We start from the raw sequence: 9,420 nt of genomic DNA, 5'->3' as shown, positions 1-9,420 counted from the left end.
TTCCCAGCCAGTCTAGCCAATCAGTGAGCTCCAGATTCAGTAAGGGAAGCTGTCTGAAAGGACACAAGTTAACACCTGCAGCTGACCTCTGGCTGCCACTGGTGCATGCACAAGTAAGCTATACAGAGAGCTCCAGGATTCAGTTTTCTTGAGTTATCATTGGTGCTGGACTGGGCTTTTGGGTGATGCAGCTGCCTTTGAGTCACTATTGCTCTTGCAAGGAACCCCAATATGCTCTCTAATTCACCATGCTAGACTTGAGAGGAATCATTGTTTTACTCTGATTTGGTGCCCTAACTGAAGTGAACAGAATAGCTGTTTCTCTACATCTCCTCAGGAAAAGTCATGGACGGGGACCTATTCTTTCTTATTTTCCTCCCTGTAAAATTATACTGTATGGCTTATGCAAGGTTCTTCACTGCACAGGCCTGCAGTGTATCCTCATGCCTCTCTGCTTTCTGGGTCCTAGGCTTTTACTAACTTGTGAATAATACCTGTGAGTGTGTATGTGTGCAAGCATCCCACTTCTCCTTTGTATACTGGAGTTCAGTGTGTGTTTGCTAAATGAACGAACGAATCAATCAATCAATCAAGACTGGCCTTTAATTAAGTGGCCACTTATTTACTTTCTGTTCTACTTTAGAATTTGTCATGCTGGCAACTAGAATTAGAGCCTTTATAAATGTAAACCTGAAAAGCACTACATTGTTAAGTAAATTCCTTTTAAAAATTCTATTTCCGTGGATGCTTTGTTCTGCCCAAAGAATTTTGGGATGGAAAGTTGAATGAGCAATCAGCGTGACAGCCTCTGTGATTACTCCTATAATCTTCAGTGCCTAAGTGGTGGCCTTGGGGAGACTTTGAGTATATTTCCTTATTAGGAAATCATAGTGATTTCAGGAAAGTAACAAAGGAAATGTTTCTGCTGAGAAATAGCATGCTGTAACTAATGAGGGAAGGAAAAAGGTATGCACTTTGAAATCCCACATAGTAACCCTATGCCTCAGAAGGAAATTATGTCTTCAGGAAACCCTAAGCTTGCACTTGGCCTGGTTGAACAGAAAGATCTTAATCCACTTGTGTCTGTCATTTGAAGGCATGTGATGCAGCCATGACCTGCAGCCCTGTGTCTCTTGTCAGTTGCACACATAGGTTTTCAATTCTCACCAAGGGTAGTGAATTATTCCATGTTCAATAGCAAAGACAGCTGAGGTTTTGGTGTGATCCATGTCAGCACATGACGTCTAGCAAAACTGATATTTCAATGAATCAGTCAAATAATGAACTCATCAGTTATTTGTTTTTATAATTTCACTAGGGTTTGAGTATTCAAGAAATTTGTTTTGCAGTGGCTTCCATGACTTCTGTGTCACCTGGTCTCTCCCAGTGTGGGGGAATGGAAGATCCTGCCATCAAGGTTCACTGGGACAAAGTTAGAGAGATTATACAAGGGGAACAGAATGAATGGCACCTATCAGTGCATGGCACCTCTACTCAGCCACGATTATGAATCATGGTCTTTGTGAAATGGATGAATGTATGTGTTGTTATTGTGTCTTCTTATTGATCCCTGGCTGGCCTGGAATATGCTATGTAGACCAGTCTGGCCTCAATCTCCCAGAGATCCCTTGTCCCCATCCTCAGAGTGCTTGGGTTAAAGGTATTCTACACTATAACCTGCCGGCTTATTATGTCATTCATATACAACCACATTTCTGGTTCCTTTAAAGACAAGAATATTGTGGCTATTACCCTCTTCCAGGCAACTACAAACTAAAAGGGAACCACACAGTTTAGAGCTTTAGTTACTGACTTCTTATCAACCCTCCTTTCATAGCCACAATTCTTCACTTGTTCTTATGCAGCCGCCATTTCTAGTTCCTGAAAATGGTAAGTTCTGTTAATTGATAAAATGCATGCCATTCTGATCTCAAGAACATACCTAACAAGTCACTTTAGCTCTAGTCATTGAGAATGTTCTGTTTGATTCTTATTAATGTAACTAATAGGTGTTTAAAAAAGATTGTAGAGTTGAGGACTTTACCTATTGCAACATTCGACAATATGGTCCGAGGGCCAGTCTGGCATTAAAGATGCAATGGTAAACAAACACACAGTGTTTTGACCCTGTGGGCTTCTCTAGAAAAGGCAGATATGGAGGAGGAAATAATATTTCATATGAAACTGGTTATAGTACAATTAAGCGTGTGCTTTAGTGAGCCCCAAGAGAATTCAGAGAGAGGCTGGCCAGATAGATGCAGATGTGTGGTCCCTTAGTTCATTACTATAAGCCTGGTTTTTTTTTTTTAAATTCATATCTCCCAGTGATCACAGATCTATCTAGGGTTGGTGCCTTGCCTGATATATCCTGGGATCCAGTCTTGAAGGGTCAGTCTTTGTCTAAACCACATGAGTCTTTTTCTGAAATACAAAGAGGATATGGAAGAGCACATGGTGCCCATAAGTAGGTCTCTTCAATTCCTGTTGTTGTGTAATGGTCAAATGAGTTTCACCCCTGAAACTGGGTTTCCTTAATATTGAACGGAGAGCAGAGCAAGGAGAAGCAACATAGACTAACTGGAGACTGCCATTCACTATGCCTGGGACATAAAATGAAATACGTGATCCAGTATAACACAGAGAGTAGGGATGGGTGACTACAGCACTAAGAACCTTGCATTTGACTTCAGGAACAATTAAAACAATGATGAGACTTTGCCAAACCCACCTACTCCAAGGATTTAGACCAAAGTCTCAACCTAATACCTCCTACACACATCTAGAATAATCTTTTAACAACATTCTTGCCTAGCAGTCAAGCCAACTTGATTTAAAGAGTCAAAAGAGAGTGGTGGGAGGGCAAAAGTTAGATCTCCCTATGTATTAGTCTTAGCATATAGTTAGTTGCTTTAAGGAAAAATACCCAGCTGGAGAAGCTGTTCCACATTTATTGGCAAATATAGTCATTCCTCCCTTTGAAAAGAAAAGAAAAAGAAAGGAAGAGGTGGAAAGAAATATTAAGAAAAAAATATAATAATCTATATTAAAATCTCAACCTTTGGTACTGACACACCAAGCTGTAGCTCATTTTATTACTCTTATCATTACATTATTTTTATCTGTCCAGATGATAAAACTAATATTGGGAGAGTATTTCCATGGCACAGATTCACAGCCTCTCATATTGAAGTCACACCAGTCATTCAATAGGCTTAGTCACATACTAACCACTTGCTAGTCTGCAATGTGCACCAACTGTACTCCCATGTAGCAAGGCCAATCAGGATGACCAGTGGAGAGCAATGTTGAATTCATTCACAAATAGGAGGAACAAAACCTGACCTACTTTAAGTGGTGAAGTGGGGCTCCCGAGTTTCCATTTCTGGATGGGAAGAGCTAAGCCTGCCAACGGACTTCGTTTGATCTAGACATCAGATATTCATTTGATGGGACAGGGCATACACACACTGCACAGTCTATATCCCTGCCTGATGCTGCGCTTTGGCAGGACCAAGGGGAGGAGCCTACAGAACCTATATTGGGTTCTTAAATCTTTGGGATTTCATTAATTTGACTTCAAGCTCCATTCAGCTCTTGGACAGATTAGTCTTTGTTCCAGATAGTATTTCCTCATTCTCATTAATAAGTAGATTGCAAGAAGCAGCATTACACGGATAGAAGTGTAAGAGCTAAATTCAGGACAAGCAAGGCAGAGTTCAGAGGGGCAGGCTCATCAGAGGGACCCAACACCAGGCCATAGTGGTCATATAGAGATGCAAAGATGGGTTAATAAGAAACTAATGGGGTCAGAGGCTAACTCAGCTCATACCATCCAGAGCAGCAAAGCCAGGTGAAATGATTTGCAGAAACTAGTGTGTTGTGCTTCTAGATTTTCACAGTTCTCCTTATCTCAGAACTGCACTGTGAAGACAGGATGGGGCTGTAGTGTGAGAAAAAACTTTGAGTCAGAAAAGAAAAGGTCATATGCCGTAGCTCTATTATGCAATTGCTGTGGCCCTTAGGGAAATGATCTGCCCGTATTCCATTGGGAATGAGAGTGCTGAGAGGGCAGGGCTAGCTCAAGGAATGGTGGCTGCAGTGGCTATATGGAAGACATCAGACCCGCCCAGACACAATCAGTCATCCAGATTATGTGCTTATGTTTCTCACTGTCTCACCCCATATCTCTATAGCACTCTTAGGGAGCTGTGGAAACAAAATTTCTGCATTACTGAGAATTTGGCTATTATTTTTTTCTCTCAGGAGAAGCCTGTCCTCCTTTGATCTGAGATTGACAATCGAGGCTATTCTGAGAAGGACTAATTACAGAACACATCCGGTGAGTGCCCCTCTTTCGCCCACACACAGTTACTGGAGCTGCAATGTGACAAGCCAGCCTTGCCAAGTGGCCCAAACCTATGGCACCTGTGGGCAGTGGTTGCCCATGGCAACAGCAAGGGGGAGGAACTGTGAGGATGGTAGTCACAGTGCCTGTCTGGTTTTGCTCATGATTTCTCTCTCTGTGTGTGTGTGTGTACATGTGCAGAGAAGCATTTAATTATAAGTATATATTATAACTCAGGAGAAGGTGATAGGGAGAAGAAATGGTATGTCTGCTTGCATTAGTTTCAACATACAACTTTTTAAAGGGAGCTGCATCTCCTGATTTACTGGCAAATGCAGCATCTCTTGCTATTCATGGGTTATGGGCTGCAGGAATCCTCATGAAAGTTCAAGCTATCTATAACAATGGATAGTATATTTGCATTAAACCCATGTGTATATTCCCTATAACACCCAATTGCAGTGTATCTGCTCTTTAAAATAAGTGGTACACTGTGCTTAGGAAATTATGACAAGGAAATACATCCTGTCTATGCTCTGTGTAGATAGCATTTTTTGGTCAGTCTTCTTAGTCTGTGGTTGATTGAATCTATGGACACAGAGTTGACAGCACGTTCTGTTCTGAGACCTCTCTCATCTCACCATGAGACATACTAACCCCTTCTTGGGAAAGACTGTCACTTTAGGGTGATGAGTTTGGAAAAGAAAGAGTCTGGAATCCACCACAGGCAGATAAAAATACTTAACAATAAACCAGCTACAGGATGACAGGAATGGGAGCACAGAAGACCAGTGATTTGCATCTCTGCATAACAAGAGCCATCAATGAGGGGCTGGATGGAGGGCTGCTCATCAGTACAGACTTCTGCAGAACCCCTTTGGGCACATCAAGGGTAGCATTGCCTTGGAAATCTCACCAGCCTCTTAGCTTCCCAGGTCTCCACAACTTTGTCCGTCAGATAGGAACACTTTCTGGCTTTTAGGTTACTTAAAAGATTCGCTGCAGTTTATAAAGTCCCTAACCCAATGCTTGCCAGAAACGAGGCATGTAAAGACTACAGATTCCATGCCTGGAAAGGAACACTCTTGGATAGTCAGGAAACTAAGGGCAGAGAACATGTCCAGTCCATCTTAGCAGCCTGTCCACATACTGTGCTGTGTCTGATAGCTCCTTCCAGGCTTTGTCATTGCCTGGATGCAGGAGTAGGCACTCAATCCTATTGCCTTTGGAAACACCTTTTTAAAGAATTAACTATTCCGGTAGGATATGACTTTTGCACGTACTCTGGTGCCTCACATTTGACCATGTCCTCTGGAGGGGGAGACCTGGTGGCACTCCAGGTAATCCCCCTCAGGAACAGTCATAGGGGAGGGGAATAATGGGAAAATGGGAGGGAGGGAAGAATGGGAGGATACAAGGGATGGGATAAACATTGAGATGTAACAAGAACAAATTAATAAAAAAAAAAAAAAAGAAAAAAAATTAACTATTCAATTTATACCCTGGTCAAAGCCCCCTCCCTCTTCTCCACTGAGTCCCACCCTACCTCCCTGTTTACAGTATCTGCTCCCCACCCCAGCCACTCCAGCATATCAAGTCACATCAGGACTAAGCACATCTTCTTCCCCTATGGCCTGGTGAGGTAGCCATGCAAGGGGAAAGTGATCAAAAAGCAGAAAACAGGTACATGTCAGAGTCAGCGCCCACTCCCCTTACTAAGGGTCCCATATGAGGACAGAGCTGCCCATCTGTTACATTTCTATAGAGAGTCTAGGTCCAGTTCATGCAAGGTCCTTAGTTGGAGCTTCAGTCTCCACAGGCCCCTCTGGGCTCTGGTTAGTTGGCTCTGTTGGTCTTCTTCTGGAGCTCCTGTCCCCTCTGAGTGTTTCTATCCTTCCTCCTACTCTTCCACAAGACTCTCTGTGCTCCACTCAATATTTGGCTGTGGGTCTCTGCATCTGTTTCCATCAGCTGCTGGGTGGAGCCACTCACAGAACAGCTATGCTATACTCCCATTTGCAAGCATAGCAGAGTATGTTAATAGTGTCAAGGCTTGGCTGTCTTCCATGGGGTGGGTCATAGGTTGGGCCAGGTGTTAGTTAGACATTTCCTCAATCTCTGTTTTATTTTTGTCCTTGCACATCTTGTAGGCAGGGTAAGTTTTGGGTAGAACATTTTGTAGGTGGGTTGATGTTTCTCTTGTTCCACTAGGAGTCTTCTCTAGTTAGAGGGTAGCCTCTTCAACCTTCATGACCCCTGCTACTAGGAGTCTCAGCTAGAGTTACCTTCATATTCTCCTAGGAGTCTACCCTGTAGTAGGTCTCTAGCTTGTCACAGAGAAGCCCCCACTCCCTGCTCCAGGTTTCTCTTCTCCTTGCCAGCCCTCTGTCCTCCCGCCCTGGCTCTCCCCAGGTCTGATACTGACCCTCATTTTTGTTTATGCTCCTTCTCTTACCCTTGTAATAGTTTGTGAAATAGAGCTAACCATGCCTCTGCCTGAGGCTAGGATTCCTGAGGACTGGTGGGTTTGCTGCTAGGTCCAACATCCTGAGATGGGTAAGGGGAGAGGAGAGGAGAGGGGAGGAGTGAAGAGAGGAGAGGAGTGAAAAGAGAGAGCTCAGATTGCCATATCATTGGTTAGAAGCCATTCTGGATCTCTCTCTCTCTCTCTCTCTCTCTCTCTCTCTCTCTCTCTCTCTCTCTCTCTCTCTCTCTCTCTCTCTCTCTCTCTCTCTCTCACCCCTCCAGCTAATGGTGTGATTTATGAGCCCACTTCTTCTCCTCTTGGATGCTGGAGATTGTTGTCTGACTTGACCTTGTACAAATCTTATGTGTGCTGTCAAAATCCTTATGAGTTCCTTTGTAACCACTGTGCTGTGTGTCCAGAAAACAGTGATTCCTTGAAACTGTGCATCCCCTTGCTCTGTGAGGAGCCTCAAGCCTTGGAAGGAGAGCTTTGAGGTGTGTGTCCCATTTAGGCTTGAATACTGTACAGTTCCTTATTCTCTGCACTTTGAACAGTTTAGGTTTTATGTCAGTTACCATCTACTACGAGAAGCAGCTTCTCTCCAGGAGGTTGAGAGATACTCTGACCAACTGGTATAGTGACAAGTCTAGGGTACTTTAATACTGTGTCCAGTTTAGCACAATAATAGTACTGGGTTCTCCCCTAGGGCCTATGACCTATCTAGGCACATGGTCTTGACCTTATAAGTGAACCTAGCCATTAGAAAGCATCTTCCCACAGCTCTTCGAACTTGATCAGCAACTAAGAACTTAATATCAGTTCCTTAACTCAGGCCTAGAGTTGCTTTGATAGCTCTCAACTGACATTCCTGTTGGTGTTCTCTTCTGATCTCCTTCCTGGCCCTTGAAAAAGACTTGTGGATGAGATATGTAAATATCTGTGCATGCTTTGGTGAATATTTATATAATATAATATGATAGGAGCTGTGGTGCATTTTTTTTTCTGAAAGGATTTGGGGGAGCAAGAGTTATAGTAATGAATGACCTTTACCAGGACAATTTGGGAAAGATCCAAGTGGAATTTACAAAAAGAAAGAATTGGAAGAAAAAGGTTATGTTGTCATATATATGTAAATGTCATATATATACATATATACGACATTCATATATATTTTAGATGCATTCGTATATATATGTATACACACACACACACACACACACACACACACACACACATATATATATATATATATGAATGAATGAAAGTTTTCAGTAAAGAGACACATACGATGGAGCACATCAGAAAGGGTTTTTATTTTCAGAAAAGAATCACTGTCTTTGCCTGAGCAAATATATGTCTAATCATATCTTAACTCATTATCATTACTATGCTTTAATTGAAACATGCTTTATTGGAAATACTCTAGGAGACAGGCACTTTAACGCATGCCTTCATGAAAAATGTAGAACAAATCAAGAAGTAGCATGTCATAGTGTGCTGTGCACGGTATCAAAGCAAAGGTGTTTGCCTCGTCTACTTCAGCTACGTCAGTAGCTAAGTAGAAATAGTACAAAGGTCCGTCTTTCAAGGCTCTGTCAAGGTTCTGGGTGTTGTCATAGTCAAAGTCCAGTGTGATGCAGAACAGCTATGCTCCCTGCAATACTGAACAGCCATGTAGAACAATTCATATAATGCCCCCAACATGACTGCAGAAACACATAAACTGTAGGTGAATGTCCTTGGTCCCAATGCGGGTGGAGCACCATTGCTTATTAGAGAGCAGTCAATTATGCTGTCTCCCCAAGCAACAGAATCTTTCCAAAGAGCTTACTCCTCAATTGATTTCACAGTTAGGTCTTGGCGTATAATCCCCTCCTCTATGACAGCATGCAAGCTCTCATAATGACATTCAATACTGAGATGAAATGCAACTGGACCATTTATATCCAAAGTTGAATGTGCACTGTTCAGTGGGGTTAAAAGGATGGAGGCCCCAGGAAGAAAGCTGTGGTCAGCATGAATTGGAGCTTCTAATTGCCTGGGAAGGTGAGAAGTGTTCTTTCAAAGGAAATGCTAGACAGCACCGACCATTCACAAAGGCACACCCTCATGTGCACAATGACAAAGCAGTGAGCACTCATTATTCATTATTTATGTCTTGTGAACACTGGAGCATATGGTTAAAAATTTTGACTTCATCTTTCTAAGATTCTTACTACTGAACAATATTCTTAAAGCTGTCACTGTCATATCTGGGAATGGGGAAAACAACGTTACTGTATCCAGAGGAAAAGAGCCATCCCTGTCTCCTGATGGTTTTAGGATGCAGGCAAACAGTGTTAAGCTGTGCTGACAGTAGACCTATGTATAAAGCAGACCAGCATGTTATATTTTGATTGGACTATTGATCGATATTTTACATGCACATTCTCTCTTGGTCTGTCTCTGTCTCCTTCTCTCCCTCCTTCCCTATCTCCCTCCCTTCCTCAGTACTTCTCCACCCACGCCCCTTTCCTTTGAGTTTTCATAAATCTCACTTAGCCTAAGTGAGATTGTTTTTTAGAAGTCTCACTTAGATTTAACACATATTGGCCTTCAAAACATAAAT

Source organism: Acomys russatus, chromosome 1 (assembly GCF_903995435.1).
Source record: "Acomys russatus chromosome 1, mAcoRus1.1, whole genome shotgun sequence".
Taxonomy (NCBI): Eukaryota; Metazoa; Chordata; class Mammalia; order Rodentia; family Muridae; genus Acomys; species Acomys russatus.
This window is presented reverse-complemented; position numbering follows the sequence as displayed.